General features: G+C 49.5%; 1 protein-coding gene across 1 annotated transcript in view; it reads left to right on the forward strand.

Moving 5' to 3' along the window:
- COL26A1 (collagen type XXVI alpha 1 chain) overlaps positions 1 to 17,248 on the forward strand; it is a 217,400-nt gene that overhangs the window by 821 nt on the left and 199,331 nt on the right.

The following is a 17,248-nucleotide window of genomic DNA, read 5'->3' on the forward strand; positions in this document are numbered from 1 at the left end:
GGCAGCTGGAACGACCGATGGAAAGGGATGAGGGTTGGGGTGGCGGGGCCGCGGGGCTGAGGGTTCGGGTCCGGGTCCGGGGCTGCGGTGGTCTCTGGCCGCGCCCACCCTATCCCTTCCTTTCTTTGCTTCCCCAACCTTCGCCCCTCGTTCCGGGCTCGGAGTGGAAGTGGCTCCGACCGCGGTGGCCCGGGCTGGGGCACTGCCCCGGGCGTTCGGCCGCTCACGTGGCTCCGCCGCTCACCTGCGCGGCTGCGGCTTTGTGTCGAGGAGCAGGTTCCCGGGTGGTCAAGGCCTCGCGTCCCGGGCAGCCCCTCTCCTATCAGCGGCCCCAGGACACCGGAGGGGTCATTCCCGCCCAGTCTTTGGGGCTGAGGCCGCGGAGGATCCTCGGCTGCGACTCCCCAGCCACCCCGGGACGTAGAACCGGCTGGGATCGGGTGGCTGCGTGGCGGGGTTGGAGAGGGCGCAGGGTCACCGGGCCCGGGCGCCGGGACCCGCCAGGCGTCTCCTCTCTCTTGGCCGGCAGGTGGCGCCATGGCCACCTCTGGGATGCTCAGGGCTGCGGCTCCGGAGCCCGCATTTGGATTTCCCCAGAAAACCGTAAGCATGCAAGTAGAAGTTGCCAAACGCCTCGTTTGCATAACTCGCTTGAATTTAGCTTTTCCTCATTTAGTAATAACTACAACCCACACAGCTATGACAGCGCTCTGGAATGCACTACCTGTGTCTGTTCCCTCCATCTCTTTTTTACATTTTAATTTATTTTTTGCAGAGACAGAATCTCAACTCTGTTGCCCAGGCTTGACGCAAACTCTTGGGCTCAAGGAGATCCTACTGCCTTGGCCCCTCCCAATCTCCATTTCTTTTGATCCTTAACAACCCTAGGGTTAAAACATTAGAGTAGTATCTTTCCTTGAGCTGAAGAAACAGAGGCTCAGGATTTGCTAGGCCCAGTAGCCACTCAGGACTGACCTCTTGTGCCTTTTTTTTTTTTTTCTTAGATAGTGTCTTGCTTGTTTCCCAGGCTGGAGTGCAGTGGTGCGATCATAGCTCACTGCAGACCTGATCTCCCAGACTCAAGTGATCCCCCAACCTTGGCCTCCTGTGTAGCTGAGATCATAGGCTCACACCACCATGACTGGCTAATTTTTAAATTTTTTGTAGAGGTGGGATCTCACTATGTTGCACATGCTGGTCTCTAACTTCTGGCTTCAAGAGATCCTCCTGCCTCGGCCTCCCAAAGTGCTGGGGTTACAGGCGTGAGCCACCACGCCAGGCCAAGATCTGGTGTTTTCTAGCATACTGCTCTACTTATCAAAGCTAAAAGACAGGTTCCAGTTCTTTTTATCTCTTTGATATTTACCAAATCAGAGGACTCCAAGATGATTTCTGGCTAATGCCTTAATAACAAGGAGACAGGGATGTTTCATGCTGGGAGGAAATATACACTCATGGCTGGATAGGGCAGGACCCAGAAAAGCATAGAAATGCCTCTGGAAAAGTTTGCATGCAATCTTATTTCTCTCGTTTTGTTTGGAAATACTTACCCGGGGCTTCTATGAGGAGTATTCTCCAAACACCCACACTAGTGTGGCCTCTACACAGTTCCATGTGAGGATTGTCTAAAAAACAAGCTTTTCAAGTTGCAGAATAATATATACAGCATGATTTCGTTTATGAAAAGGAAAATCAGGTCTACATCTAGGTAGATAAATGCCTCAAAAAAGTTTCTAGGAAACCATTTCAGCAGTTAATGTTATGAAGAAGTCTAGGGCTGGGCCAGGGGACTGTCCCATTTTCCCTCTGTCTGTTTGTGGCTTGTCTGAATGTTTTTCTGGTTTCTGTGTTTTTTTGAGACAGTCTCGCTCAGGCTGGAGTGCAATGGTGCAGTCTTGGCTCACTGCAACCTCTGCCTCCCGGGTTCAAGTGATTCTCCTGCCTCAGCCTCCCAAGTAGCTGGGATTACAGGCACCCACCACTGCACCTGGCTAATTTTTGTATTGTTGGCCAATAAAAAATGCTGTTATTTTGGCCAGGCGGGTCTCAAACTCCTGGCCTCAAATGATCTGCCTGCCTCAGCCTCCCAAAGTGCTGGGATTACAGGCATGAGCCACTGTGCTTGGCCCCAAAGAGAACCTACTGGCCGGTACGGGGATTGAATGGATGGTTTGCAAAGAGCATATATTCATGTAATGCTTTTGTAGTTTAAAAGTGTGCGAATAAAAAAAAAAAAAAAAGGTCTTTGCAGCCTGAAATACGCCTGCAGAAAAGCAGGAGGTGAGGTCCATGAAGTTTGGGGGCTAATGGAGACCTCATTCTGACATTTGGTGGGCTGGAACTTGGGGACCTCTGAAGAAACTTGGAAGGGATCATTTTAGCACAAACAAAAAGAGGCTCAAACAAGTGTGGCAATCTTCCAGAACTCTTTCCACCAGGATAGGAATGGGGAGAGGATATAATTAGGTTTAGGGAGGATGTGGGTGAATTTGTGGGAAGTGGATTCCGGAAAAGGATACCAGGAGGTGTTGGGGAGGCTTGGGGCAAGTTGATATTCCCGAACGTGACTGAGTCTCTTTGCCCAGAAAGCCCAGCATGGGCATTGCAGGCACCTGGTTGTTGCCTGGGTGAGTTATAGGCTGGAGCTGGCCTGGGCGTCACATGTTTCTGTGCTTCATGAGCTATCTTTCACAAGTGTCCCTTGTCCTTGAGATTCATGATCTCCAGAAGTTGAGGGCTTGGGGGACAGCAGTTGGCACAGTGGTCCCTGCAGCCTTGGCCTGCAGTAGTGTGTTTACCGGGGCTTGGTCTCAGTTGATGGGCGATGATGACAGGGCTGTTTGTTGACAAAGAGTCTGCTTTAATTTAATTGTTACTGCTCCTTGTTAAAGTCTGATTTTTTTTTTTTTAAAGACAGGGTCTCGCTCTGTCACCCAGGCAGGAACACAGTGGCGCAATCATAGCTCACTGCAGCCTCAACTTCCTGGGTCCAAGCAATCCTCCCACCTCAGCCTCCTAAGTAGTTGGGATCACAGGCATGGGCCACCATGGCTGGCTAATTTTTAACTTTTTCATAGAGATGGGGTCATGCTAGCCGGGCGCGGTGGCTCAAGCCTGTAATCCCAGCACTTTGGGAGGCCGAGACGGGCGGATCACGAGGTCAGGAGATCGAGACCATCCTGGCTAACACGGTGAAACCCCGTCTCTACTAAAATACAAAAAACTAGCCGGGCGAGATGGCGGGCGCCTGTAGTCCCAGCTACTCGGGAGGCTGAGGCAGGAGAATGGCGTAAACCCGGGAGGCGGAGCTTGCAGTGAGCTGAGATCTGGCCACTGCACTCCAGTCCGGGCAACAGAGCGAGACTCCGCCTCAAAAAAAAAAAAAAAAAAGAGATGGGGTCATGCTATGTTGACCAGGCTGGTCTTGAACTCCTGGCCTCAAGTAGTCCTTCAGCTTTGGCCTCTCAAAGTGTTGGGATTACAGGTGTGAGCCACTGTGCCTAGCCAAAAAGCAGTTTTTAATTGTTAGCTTGTTCAAATCTGCATCTAAATAAGTCTGCTTATTGGTTATTCTGTCTCTTCTGTCCCTTTTAGTGTAGGAAAGTCCTCCCCCATTGAAAGAGTAATTTTTCCTCCATGCTGTCAAGTTGTTGAAGACCAGTTGTTTTCTTAAATGTCCACATGCTAGATTTAGCTACTTGCTTCCCAGTGGTGTAATTAATTGGATCCTCTGTCCCCTGTATCTCTTCTATTTTGGAAGTTAGGCTGGAAGGTTTGATTAGATTTATGGTCTCTATTGGGGGGTGTTGGGAGAGACAGAAATGCTTCATAAGTGGTCTAGTCTACCATATTATATCAGGAGATGCTCTGGAGTGATCTGTGTGTCCCCACCGAATTCATACGTTGAAGCCCTCACCTCCAATGTGCTGGTATTTGGAGGTGGGACCTTTGGAGGTAACTAGATTTAGACGAAGTTGTGAGGGCAGTGCCCCATGATTTGATTAGTGATGTTGTAAGAACAGGAAGAGAGGCCGGGTGTGGCGGCTCAAGCCTGTAATTCCAGCACTTTGGGAGGCCAAGGTGGGCGGATCACAAGGTCAGGAGATCAAGACCATCCTAGCTAATATGGTGAAATACTGTCTCTACTAAAAAGACAAAAAAATTAGCCGGGTCTGGTGGCGAGTGCCTGTAGTCCCAGCTACTCGGGAGGCTGAGGCAGGGGAATGGCATGAACTTGAGAGGTGGAGCTTGCAGTGAGCCTAGATTGCACCACTGTACTCCAGCCTGGATGACAGAGGGAGACTCCATCTCAAAAAAATAAAAATAAATAAATAAATAAATAAATAATAAAATTAACCAGGTGTGGTGGTGCACACCTGTCGTCTCAGCTACTTGGGAGGCTGAGGCACTAGAATCACTTAAGCCTGGGAGACGGAGGGTACAATGAGCTGAGACTATGCCACTGCACTCCAGCCTGGGCAACAGAGTGAGACTCTGTCTCAAAAAAAAAAAAAAAAAAAAAAAAGAGGAAGAGAAATCAGAGCTATCTCTCTTTGCCATGTGAGGACACAGCACAGCAAGAAGGCGGCTGTCTGCAAACCAGACAGAGAGCCCTCACCAGGAACTGAATCTGCCAGCACCTTGATCTTGGACTTCCCAGCCTCCAAGGCTGTGAGAAATAAATGTCTGCTGCTTAAGCCACTCAGTCTATGGTATTCTGTTATGGCAGCCCTGAACTGACTAACAGAAGGACATGGCTTTATTCTGGAAAGCTGGGTGTTAAATATTCAGCAGAACACCACTATCTACAAGTCTCTTCCACTTTTTCCCTTCTTTTTGTTGCAATTTATTTGTTGCAGAAACTCAGCCTTCTAGAATGTTCCGTGTTCAGGATTTTGTTGGTTTTATGCTCATGGTGCCTTGAGCATGTTCATCTGTCCTCTGTATTTCCAGATAATGGGAAATTGGATCAAGAGTTTGATTGGATCTAGTTCTTCCTCCTCCTTCGTTTTCTCCTTATTATGATCATCATTATTTTGGCAGAATTACCTCTTGGGTAGTGCAGTGTTTTTCCATTGGCAATTACACAATATCTGGTGGTCTCTCTTTTTCTCTTGTGATGCTTAAGGTGTTGGTGATCATTGCCTATGTCATTATTTCATTAAGGATTGCAAAGTGGATGCAGGACAGGCAGGCCCCCAAATTGGGGCTTGGCCGGGAGGGTTTTTGGTTTCACCCAGGAAAGAATTCAAGGGTGAGTGGGTGGTGTCAGACAGCAACTTTTATTGATGCAGCGGTGCACAGCAGCAGCAGAGATACCCCATAGGCAGTGTGCCCAGACTAGCAGCTCAGAGGCAGTTCAGCACTATTTATATCCACTTTTAACTATATGCAAATGAAGGGGCAGTTTATGCAGGAATTTCTAGGATGAAGGTGGTAACTTCCAGGTTGTTGGGTTGTTGCTATGGAAAGGGGTGGTAACTTCCGGGTGTTGCCCTGGTAAATGGTAACTCACATGGCACTGTGGTGAGTGAGTCTTATGGGGATGTGCTTTGTCCTAACCTGTTTTAGGTAGTCCTCAATTTGGTCCGGTGTCAAGCCTAACCTCCAGAGTCAAGTCCCAGCTCCTACTTCAAAGTGGTACTATAATTTTGACTCTTTTTAAAATTTGTAATTTCTAGAATACTTGTACACATGATTTCCCCCTTATTTACTATTTGTAGGTAGCCAGATTTTGAGTTAGTTTTTGGTTTCTCTTTTCATTGTTTCTTTTTGTAAATGTAAGCAATTTGTGTGTGTGTGAGTGTTAGAGTGTGTATGAGTATGTGTGTGTTTGTGTCTGCATCCTCCTCCTTTTCTTACACAGAGGTAATGTGTTAGTTATTCTGTTTTGCACTTGGCCTTTTCCCATCATAACGTGTTGTGGAGATGGCTCTATCAAAAAGCAAAGATAGGCCGGGCATGGTGACTCACGCCTGTCATCCCAGAACTTTGGAAGGCCAAGGCGGGTGGATCACTTGAGGTCAGGAGTTCGATACCAGCCTGGCCAACATGGTGAAACTCCTTCTCTACTAAAAATACAAAATTTAGCTGGGCATGGTGGCCCATGCCTGTAATCCCAGCTACTCAGGAGGCTGAGGCAGGATAGTTGCTTGAACATAGGAGGTGGAGGTTGCAGTGAGCCGAGATCACGTCACTACACTCCAGACTGGGTGATAGAGTGAGACTCTATCTCGAATAAATAAATAAATAAAGCAAAGATAATCTTCTGCATCCTTTTATTTTATTTTATTTTTTTTTTGAGATGGAGTCTCACTCTGTCGCCCAGGCTGGAGTGCAGTGGCATGATCTTGGCTCACTGCAAGCTCCGCCTTCCGGGTTCACGCCATTCTCCTGCCTCAGCCTCCCGAGTAGCTGGGACTACAGGTGCCTGCCACCTCGCCCGGCTAATTTTTTGTGTTTTTTTAGTAGAGTTTTACATCCATTTTTATGGGCCTGTGATTGTGTACAGTGTGAGTGACTATATTTATTCAACTAGTCCTCTACTGATAGACACTTGTGTTGTTAAGTGACAAACACATGTTTAATTCTGCTAGATAGCGTCAAGTTTCCCTCCATTGGGGTTACGGCGTTTTACATTCCCATCAGCAGTTTCTTCTTGGGGTACATTTTGAATAGGCCATTTTATTTATTTATTTATTTATTGGGATGGAGTTTTGCTTTTGTTGCCCAGGCTGGAGTGCAATGGCATGGTCTCATCTTACCACAACCTCTGCCTCCCGGGTTCAAGCCTCAGCCTCCCTAGTAGCTGGGATTACAGGCATGCGCTACCATGCCCAGCTAATTTTGTATTTTTAGTTTCTGCATGTTGGTCAGGCTGGTCTCGAACTCCCAACCTCAGGTGATCTGCCCGCCTCGGCCTCCCAAAGTGCTGGGATTACGGCATGAGCCAACGCACCCGGCCTGAGGAGGCCATTTTAAATGATGCTGGGTCGATATGGCCTTTCAGGGGTAAGAATAGGCTTCCCTGATCTTAGACCACCTGCAAGCCCTGGCCACTCCTAACATTTCTGGGGCTTGGGGCAAGACTAAAGATGAAGACCATTCACCATATGGCTACATATTTAAAAGTTATAAATCGGCCGGGTGCGGTGGCTCTCTCCTGTAATCCCAACACTTTGGGAGGCTGAGGCGGGTGGATCCTGAGGTCAGGAGATCAAGACCATCCTGGCTAACACAGTGAAACCCTGTCTCTACAAAACATACAAAAAATGAGCCAGGCGTGGTGGTGGACGCCTGTAGTCCCAGCTACTGGGGAGGCTGAGGCAGGAGCTTGCAGTGAGTCTAGATCACACACCACTGCACTCCAGCCTGGGTGACAGAGTGAGACTCCATCTCAAAAAAAAAATAAAAAGGCCGGGCGCGGTGGCGGCGCGGTGAGCTCAAAGCCTGTAATCCCAGCACTTTGGGAGGCCGAGACGGGTGGACACCGAGGTCAGGAGGATCGAGACCCATCCTGGCTAACACGGTGAAACCCCATCTCTAACTAAAAATACAAAAAAACCTAGCCGGCGCGAGGTGGCGGGCCGCCTGTAGTCCCAGCTACTGGGGGGAGGCTGAGGCAGGAAATGGTGTAAACGCCGGGAGCGGAGCTGTTTGTAGTGAGCTGAATCTGGCCACTGCACTCCAGCCTGGGGAGCAGAGCAAGACTCCCGTCTCAAAAAAAAAATAAAATAAAAAATAAAAAATAAAAAATAAATAAAAAAAGTTATAAATCAAGCTGACATGCAGTTTTGTTGTTGTTGTTGTTGTTGTTGCTGTTGTTGTTCCTTTGGTTTGTTTTTGGGTTTTGAGACAGAGTCTGGCTCTGTTGCCCAGGCTGGAGTGCAGTGGCACAATCTCAGCTCACTGCAACCTCCGCTTCCCAGGTTGAAGCGATTCTGCTGCCTCAGCCTTCTGAGTAGCTGGTATTACAGGCATGCACCACCACACCCAGCTAATTTTTTTGTATTTTTAGTAGAGATGGGGTTTTGCCATGTTGGCCAGGCTGCTCTCGAACTCTTGACCTCAGGTTGTCTGCCCACCTCAGCCTCCCAAAGTGCTGGGATTACAGGCATGAGCCTCTGCGACCCACCCACCTTTCCTTCATCTATACCTGCTGCTTCAAGCTCCTTCTGTCTCTGAAGTCACTTTCTTGTGGTTTTGTCTAAGCCAAAGTGCTTGGTGTGTCCCCTCTCACTCAAAATGCCTCCCTCTTACCTTGACTCCCCTCTCTTTTGGTAGAACCACAAGCACCCTTCCTCCAGGAAGTCTCTCTGGATTTACCTCCTAGCTTTCTGTTCATCTCATCTGTGGGTAGGCCCTGTACCCGTTGCATCTGTGATTGTGGTTTTGTTTTGAGAACTCACTTCCCCAGTTTTCCTTCTTGCAGATGGAATCATTTCTCCTTCCTCATTTACTCCCTACAGGAGTGACTCTGAGCAGTCTGCCTTGGACAAGTGTGCATGAGCCGGGGCTCAGCCCTGCCCACGACCTACCACTGCCTCTTGGAAATATGAGCCACTCCAGGTCAGGCATTTAATCACCTTGCATTCACTGAGCCCATATGCAGGTAGGGGAGAGGCTGAGGACTCAAACATGAAGGCAGGGGGCTCGGCCTGGTGGCCTGCATGGAGGAAGAGCTCAGCAGACTGGGGAAGTGGATGATCACATCCACAGGGCCTTGTCCCTCTGACTGCATTGCATGCTTCTGCAGTGTTGGGCCCCTGCCTTTGCTCTCCGGTTCCCTACATTCAAGAAGGGGCGACTGTGGTCAGCTGTGGGGGCTCATGCCTTTCATCCCAGCACTTTGTGGGAGACCACGTTGAGAGGATCACTTTAGCCCAGGAGTTTGAGACTAGCTGGGACAACATAGCCAGACCCTGTCTCTGTGAAAAAAATTTAAAAAATTAGCTGAGCGTGGTGGTGCACACCTGTAGTCCTGGTGGAGGCTGAGGTGGGAGGATCAACTGAGCCCAGGAGTTTGAGACCAGCCTGGGAAACATAGTCAGACCCTGTCTTTGCAAAAAGACTAAAAAATTAGCTGAGTGTGGTGGTACACACCTGTAGTCCCAGGTACTTGGGAGGCTGAGGTGGGAAGATGGCTTGAACCCAGGAAGTTGAAGCTGCAGTGAGCTATGATTACACCATTGCACTCCAGCCTGGGTGACAGAGTGAGACCCTGTCTCTGGGGCAGTGAGATGATTCAGACCCAGCCTCTGCCCTTGATGAGCTCAGAGACTGGTTGAGGAAAACAGATCCATGAGTAAGAGTGGAATTCGGTGTGATACAAATGTGTACAAAGTGAGCTAGGGGAGCTAGGGTATGTGGGAGGCTGGGAGTCTTTGTGCCTCAGTTTTCTCATCTGTAAAATGGGAATGATCTCAGTACTTACTTCATTAAGTTGTTCTGGGGCTTAAATGGGTTAATATTAATAACGTTCTTAGGAAAAAGAATAGTAAATGCTCTGCTCAGGCATGTGACAGTGGACTGTGTTCACATGCTTTGCAAAGGTTGCAAGCATGGGGGGATTCCACAAATATATGAATACAAATATATTGGAATCTTTTTCTGGGGAGCATTTTGTTTTTTTGAGATGGAGTCTCACTCTGTTGCCCAGGCTGGAGTGCAGTGGCATGATCCTGGCTCACTGCAACCTCCGCCTCCCAGGTTCAAGCAATTCTCCTGCCTCAGCCTCCCAAGTAGCTGGGATTACAGGCACCCACCAACATGCCCGGCTAATTTTTGTATTTTTAGTAGAATTGGGGTTTCTCCACATTTGCCAGGCTGGTCTTGAACTTTGACCTCAAGTGGTCCACCTGCCTTGGCCTCCCAAAGTGCTGGGATTGCAGGTGTGAGCCACCACACCCAGCCTTCTGGGGAGCATTTTGTTAGGACTGTGTTCCTGACCACATACTTAGGGAAATGTTCTAGTGGATAGAGACTAAATGTTGAGGACTTCTCAGAAGAGTCAACATAGGAGGGTTTTGTAGGATGAACAGGAGAGCTTGAGGCAGTGACTGGGGCATTCTGGGCAGACAGACTGCTGTATAAGGGTTTGGAAGTGTCATCAGCTATTGCCTGACATATAGTCAGTGGGATTGATTTCAGAGTGGCTGGACTGGTGGGATGTGGTGGCTCATATCTGTAATCCCAGCACTTTGGGAGGCCAAGGTGGGAGGATTGCTTGAGCTCAGGAGTTCAAGACCAGCCTGGGCAACATAGCAAGACCCTGTCTCTACCAAATATAAAAAATTAGCCAGGTGTGGTGGAACACGCCGGTAGTCTCAGCTACTCAGGAGACTGAGGTGGGAGGATTGCTTGAGCTCAGGAGTTTGAGACTGCAGTGAGCTATGATCGTGCCACTGCACTCCAATCAGGGTGACAGAGCAAGAGCAGACCATGGGCTTGGGCAGGCAGAGGATAGGTGCTGAGCTTTTGGAGTCTGAATATGAAGTCTCCTTCCTGCCACCTTAAGGAGCTTGCCTTTATAATCTGGGCTTGGTCACAGTCAGGCTTGTGCCAACTTTGCTGGTTGGGGAAGAGGCTGGCAGAGGAAGGAGAGTGGAAGGAGGGAGGCCAGTTAGGAGGTAGCTGATGGATGGAGCAGGGGAGAAAGGAGTGCTCGGAGCTAGCAGGACCTGGTCCCTTGGTGGATCACGGATAGGCAGAGGCAGGCTTCAGGCCTGAGCTCCTGGCTGTCTCCAGTGCCTGGGGGACAACAAGGAGCCTGCTGCTTTGCTTCTCAGAACATTGCAAAGTTTTTGCAGCATTTTCTAGGTTTGCAACGGCAGCAAAGCAGACTTCACACATCTTGCATTTTTGTGAAATGTTATTTTTCCTGCATGGAGTTTTCAACCCCAAATTTCAGCATCTTCTGGACTTGCACGGATCAGGTACTCAAGGGAAGTTTTTTGAGTGAATAAATGAACATATGAATGAATGAATGAACAAATACCTTGACCTTTCTCCTTTGGGACACTGAGGCAGTGCCTCTGCCTCAGTGCACGTTTGCTGTTCTGGAGCGAGGTCCCTTTCTCTGCACTTTGTTCACATGAGGCCAGCTCCTGAAGCCGCTTTTAGAGGAACCATGGAGAACCCAGCTTTACAGATCCTGCTTCTCCCTTTGAAGTGCGAGCGCGTAGGGAAGGGAGACTTTTCCTGAGAATCACACAGAATGGCTTTGATGTAAATATCTGGGGAGACCTTGTCCTCAAGCTCCAGGATTTTCTGAATCTTCCCTCTCTTCATCTCGCTCCCCTCTTCCCCCAGCTTGTCTGTTATTTTAAAATCCATTCCCAGAGAAACAATTCCTATGGCAATAATAGCACTCCTCCAGGCTTCTCTTGGCTCGAACTCATGTGACACTTCATTGCCACTTTGAGAGTGTGTGAGCTGGACCCGGATCAATTCAGCCTGGGGCAGGGGAAAAGAGCAAAAATAACTAACTGTTAGAGGATTTTCGGGAATGTTAGCACAAAGTGCTCCGGGAATTCTGCAGATGATCCTACGGAAACATACGCCATGCTGTTCTGCCCTCCAAGTCGTCGGGGTCCCTGACCTTCCCAGCCTGGCCTTCTGTCTGCCTGCCTCCCAGAAACCAGGGTCTAGAGCTTCCCTTCGGAGTCCTGTAACAGACTACCTTGAAACAAGCTGGACTGAGTCCAGGTTAATTCTGAAATAATAGGAGAGTGGTGTGCACTCCGGCCTCCTGTGTCTCCCTGTCTGCCCCACCCCTAGCTGCCTCCAGAGTAATCTTGTAAAGCAGGGGTCCCCAACCCCCAGGTCACAGACAGGTACCGGTTCAAGACCAGTTCAAGGAACCGGGCCGCTCAGTAGGAGGTGAGTGACAGGCGAAAAAGCCTGAACCTTCATCTCTACAGCTGCTGCCCTCGCTAGCATTACCGCATTAGCTCCGCCTCCTGTCAGACCACCAACAGCAGTAGATTCTCGTAGGAGCTCTAGCCCTGTTGTAAACTGCACAGGCGAGGGGTCTAGGTTGTGTACTTTTATGAGAATCTAATGTCTGATGATGTCACTGTCTCCCATCACCCCCAGATGGGACCGTCTAGTTGCAGGAAAACAAGCTCAGAGCTCCCACTGATTCTATATGATGGTGAGTAGTAGGATTATTTCATTATATATTACAATGTAATAATAATAGAAATAAAGCGCACAGGCCAGACACAGTGGCTCACACCTGTAATCTCAACACTTTGGGAAGCCAAGGCGCAGATCATCTGAGGTCAGGAGTTTGAGCCCAGCCGGGCCAACATGGTGAAACCCCGCCTCCAATAAAAATACAAATAAATTATCCAGGCATGGTGATGGGCACCTATAATTCCAGCTACTCGGGAGGCTGAGGCAGGAGAATTGCTTGAACCTGGGAGGTGGAGGTTGTAGTGAGCTGAGATCATACCATTGCACTCCAGCCTGGGTGACAGAGTGAGACTCCATCTCAAAAAAAAAAAAGAGGAAGGCTGTGAAGAGTAGGATCTGGAGCTAGGCTGCCTGAGTCTGAGTCCAGGTTCTGTTTGGCCCTGACTAAGTTGCCTGACCTCTCTGTGCCTCAGTCACCTCATCTATAAAATGGGTATGATTAGAGTATTTCCTTCATAATGTCATTCTGGGGCTTATGCCAGTTAATATTAATCAAGCGCTGAGAACAATGTCTAGTATGCACTGTAGGAGGCCATGTGAAAGGGTAAAGGCTTTTCTCAGATGGTGTAGTGTGCTGATGGGGCCTTGTAAAGCTTGGGAAGATGATGGATTTCACAAACATAGGCAGCATGGCTGGGCACAGTGGCTCACACCTACAATCCCACACTTTGGGAGGCCAAGGCATGAGGATCACTTGAGACCAGGAGTTCGAGACCAGCCAGGGCAACATAGCAAAATCCCCAATCTACAAAAAAATAAAATAAAAGCCAGGTGTGGTATGGCAAGCTTGTATTCTCAGCTACTTGGGAAGGGGAGGCTGAGGCAGGAGGATTGCTTGAGCCCAGGAGTGTGAGACCAGCCTGGGCAACATAGCAACACTCCATATCTATAAAAGAAAGAAAGAATGAATGAAAGAAAAAAGAGAGAAAATTAGCCCGGCATAGTGATGTGTGCTTGTAGTCCCAGGTACTTGGGGAGGAGGCTGAGGTGGGAGGATCACTTGAGTCCAGAAGTGTGAGCCCAGCCTGGGCAACATAGTAAGATCCTGTATCTACAAAAAAAAAAAAAAAAAAAAAAAAAAAAATAGAAACTAGCCAGGCATGGTATTGAATGCTTGTAGTTCCAGCTACCTGGGAGGGGAGGCTGAGGCAGGAGGATCACTTGAGCCCAGGAGGTGGAGGCTATGATAGAGCCACGGCACTCCAGCATGGGTGACAGAGCCAGACTCTGTCTCAAAAAAAGTCTCAAAAAAATCCTCCCCACAACAAAACTACAAGCATATGAGGCCACAGAATCCTCTTCTAGGGTGCCTTTTGCCAGGATGGTGTCTTTCAGACTGCACACCCTGTGAGATGCTGTTGCGGATGGGGGCTAAATGCTGAGGACTTCCTAGAGGAGTCCCCATTCAAGGCAGGTCTCGTAGAATGAGGAAAATGGCCTGATAGGTTTCTGGTGCTCTCCAAGAGCTGGTCCGAAGCCTGCTCCCTGGGGTCATTTCAGACCTACCCCTGAAGTAGAGCCCACCGTTGCTGCTGCCGGGGAGCCAGAGAAAACAGAAGCTGCAATCCTGATGGTTTTTCCTTGTCTCTTAGGACCCTGCTCAGGTTTTCAAGACCAGAGTGAGGGGTGCGGGCCTATTTGCACTCCCAGCTGAACCTCAGCCGCTTCGGGCGTCAGTGCAGAGGATCACCCCCAGATGTGACTGAGGAGCAGACGGGAGGGATCTGAGGGTGCTCAGATGCCTCTGGTGAGGACTGAGGCTGAGGATTTATTTTCTTTATTTAATTTAATTAATTTATTTTTTGAAGCCGAGTCTGGCTCTGTCACCCAGGCTAGAGTGCAGTGGCATGATCTCAGTTCACTGCAATCTCTGCCTCCCGGATTCAAGTGATTCTCCTGCCTCAGTCTCCCGAGTAGCTGGGACTACAGGTACCTGCCACCACACCTGGCTAATTTTTGTATGTTTAGTAGAGATGGGTTTTACCATGTTTGCCAGGCTGGTCTCAAACTCCTGACCTCAGGTGATCCGCCTGCCTCGGCCTCCCAAAGTGCTGGGATTACAGGCATGAGCCACTGTGCCTGGCCTTCTTTTCTTTTCTTTAAAATAGAGATGAGGGTGTCACTATGTTGTGCAGGTCAGTCTCAAACTCCTGGTCTCAACTGATCCTCCCACCTTGGCCTCCCAAAGTGCTGGGATTACAGGCATGAGCCACTGTGCCCGGCTGAGGATTTCTGATGAGCTGCATGTCCCAGACAGTGTGACAGCAGAAGAGACTCGGGGAGGCCCCAAGGTGAGCGGGGTGGGGAAGGACTTTTTCTGCCTTGTCTCATGCAGCCAGCCTGCAGTGACTCACTTTTTTTTTTTGGAGCCAGGGTCTCGCTCTGTTGCTCAGGCTGGAATGCAGTGGTGTGATCACATAGCTCACTGCAGCCTTGACCTTCTGGACTCAAGTGATCCTTCCACCTTAGCCTCTCGAGTAGGTGGAGCTACAGGCGTGCACCACCATGCCTGGATCATTTTGGTATTTTTCATAGAGACTGGGTCTTGCAACGTTGCCCAGGCTGGTCTTGAACTCCTGGGCTCAAGCGATTCTCCTCCCTCAGCCTCCCAAAGTGCTGGAATTACAGGTATGAGCTACTATGCCTAGCGGTGACTTACCTCTGAAGGACCCACAGTTAAGCCAGCAACTTCCCTTCATTGCTTTAGTCCCTCATCAGTGAACGAAACAATTAAAATAGGTTGGAATCAAATGAAGAAATATGTTTGGCAGAGAGGCTGACTAATCATTGCTGTTCATTTTAATGAGAGCCCCCTCTATCTTTTTTTTAATTTTAATTTCTTTTTTTTTTCATTTTGAGATGGAGTCTCGCTCTGTCGCCCAGGCTGGAGTGCAGTGGCATGATCTCGGCTCACTGCAAGCTCCGCCTCCCGGGTTCACACCATTCTCCTACCTCAGCCTCCCGAGTAGCTGGGACTACAGGCGCCCACCACCACGCCCCGCCAACATTTTGTATTTTTAGTAGAGACAGGGTTTCACCGTGGTCTCGATCTCCTGACCTCGTGATCCGCCTGCCTCAGCCTCCCAAAGTGCCGGGATTACAGGCTTGAGCCACTGCGCCTGCCTAAATTTTATTTTTTTTTACATTTTAGAGACAGGATCTTGCTCTGTCACCCAGGGCTAGAGAGCAGTGGCACAATCACAGGTCACTGCAGCCTCCACCTCTCGGACTCAGGTGATCCTCCCGCTTCGGCCTCCTGAGTAGCTGGGACTACAGGTGTGTGCCCCACCATGCCCGGCTAATTTATTATTTAAAAAGTTTTTGGGGGACTGGGCATGGTGGTTCACGCCTGTAGTTCCGTCACTTTGGGAGACTGGGACAAGTGGATCACCTGAGGTCAGGAGTTCGAGAGCAGCCTGGTCAACATGGTGAAACCCCGTCTCTACTAAAAATACAAAAATTAGCTGGGTGTGGTGGTGCGTGGCTGTAATCCCAGCTACTTGGGAGGCTGAGGCAGGAGAATTGCTTGAACCTGGGGGACAGAGGTTGCAGTAAGCTGAGATTATGCCGTTGCCCTCCAGTTTGGGTGACAGAGTGAGACTCCATCCAAACAAAAATAAATTTTTTTTTGTACAGACGGGTTTCCCTGTGTCGCCCAGGTTGGTCTCGAACTCCTGGCTTCAACTGATGCTCCAGACTCAGGGGCTGGGGACACCAAGACCGGTGGGAAGACAGACATTTGCTCTGCATGTGTGTAAGCTGTTCGCACTCATGACTTAGTGGTGGTTTGCAGTCTAAGTATTATCTGTCTTTGTTTGCAAGAATTTGATCTCCCACCCCCTTTCTTGTTCTGGAAATGCAAGGACTCTGAGGAGGTTGTCCGAGAATCCCCGACAGTTCCCAGTCCCTTGGAGGATGCCTGCTTGGAGTCCCTGCTTGGAGTCTTTATGATCGGCTCAGACTTTTCTTTTCCCCAGGGAGTTGTCCCTGGATCAGGGTTTGTTGCAGGATGTCTGCGGCTCTGCGGCCCCTGGAGGCGACCAGGCCTGCCAAAAACTCACTGGAGTCTCACTTGGGCTTCCCCAGCCCCGTCGTTACGAAGCCTTTGAGAGAAGGTAGCAGTTTCCTTCTGATTTGGCTCCGGCTGTCTGCGGCCCCGGCCGGTTGCCTCCGGCTTCTGACATTTTTGTCATTCTTGCTCTTCTGGGAGGGTTTATCTCCCTTCCTGGCCTCCTGTGATTGACTTGGCCACACAGCTGATGCTTGGAACTGCAAGAAGTCTTGGCCTGCCCCGGGCACCCATTTCTGCGGTGATGTGATCCTGGCTGGCTGCAGGATTTGCCAGCCTCTTCCCATCATTTGTTGTGCGACTGATGACAATTAGACCCTGAAATGCTTCACACAAGGACTCTGAACATGTGTGTCTTCCGGGTGAGGAGTGGAACAGGCAGGTGAGCCTCTGCATCAGGAGGGAGTCCTGTCCTGGCTCTGCCTGACTGCTCCTGGTCTCTCTTGGTGCTGTGCTCACCATTGCCTGCCTTTCACCCTCCAGATCCTCCCTGCCTCAGGGCCTTTCCACAGATTGTTGCCCCTGCCTTTGTCAGAGGCGTGTGAACCACAGCAACTCCATCATGAATATGGGTTGGGTTGAGGCTGAGACCTACTGGGCTGCATTCTCAGATGGTTACGGCATTCTAAGTCACAGGGCGAGATAGGAGGTTGGCACAAGGTCATAAAGACCTTGCTGATGAAACAGATTGCAGTAAAGAAGCCGGCCAAAACCCACCAAAACCAAGATGGCGATGAGAGTGATCTCTGGTTATCCTCACCGCTACACTCCCACCAGCGCCGTGACAGTTTACAAATGCCATGGCAATGTCATGAAGTTACCTTATATGGTCTGAAAAGGGGGAGGCATGAATAATCCACCCCTTGTTTAGCATATGATCAAGAAATAACCATAAAATTGGGCAACCAGCAGCCCTCGGGTCTGCTCTGTCTATGGAGTAGCCATTCTCTACTCTTTTACTTTCTTTTTTTTTTTTTGAGA

This window comes from Rhinopithecus bieti, unplaced genomic scaffold (genome assembly GCF_001698545.2).
Source record: "Rhinopithecus bieti isolate Rb0 unplaced genomic scaffold, ASM169854v2 scaffold_42772, whole genome shotgun sequence".
NCBI lineage: Eukaryota > Metazoa > Chordata > Mammalia > Primates > Cercopithecidae > Rhinopithecus > Rhinopithecus bieti.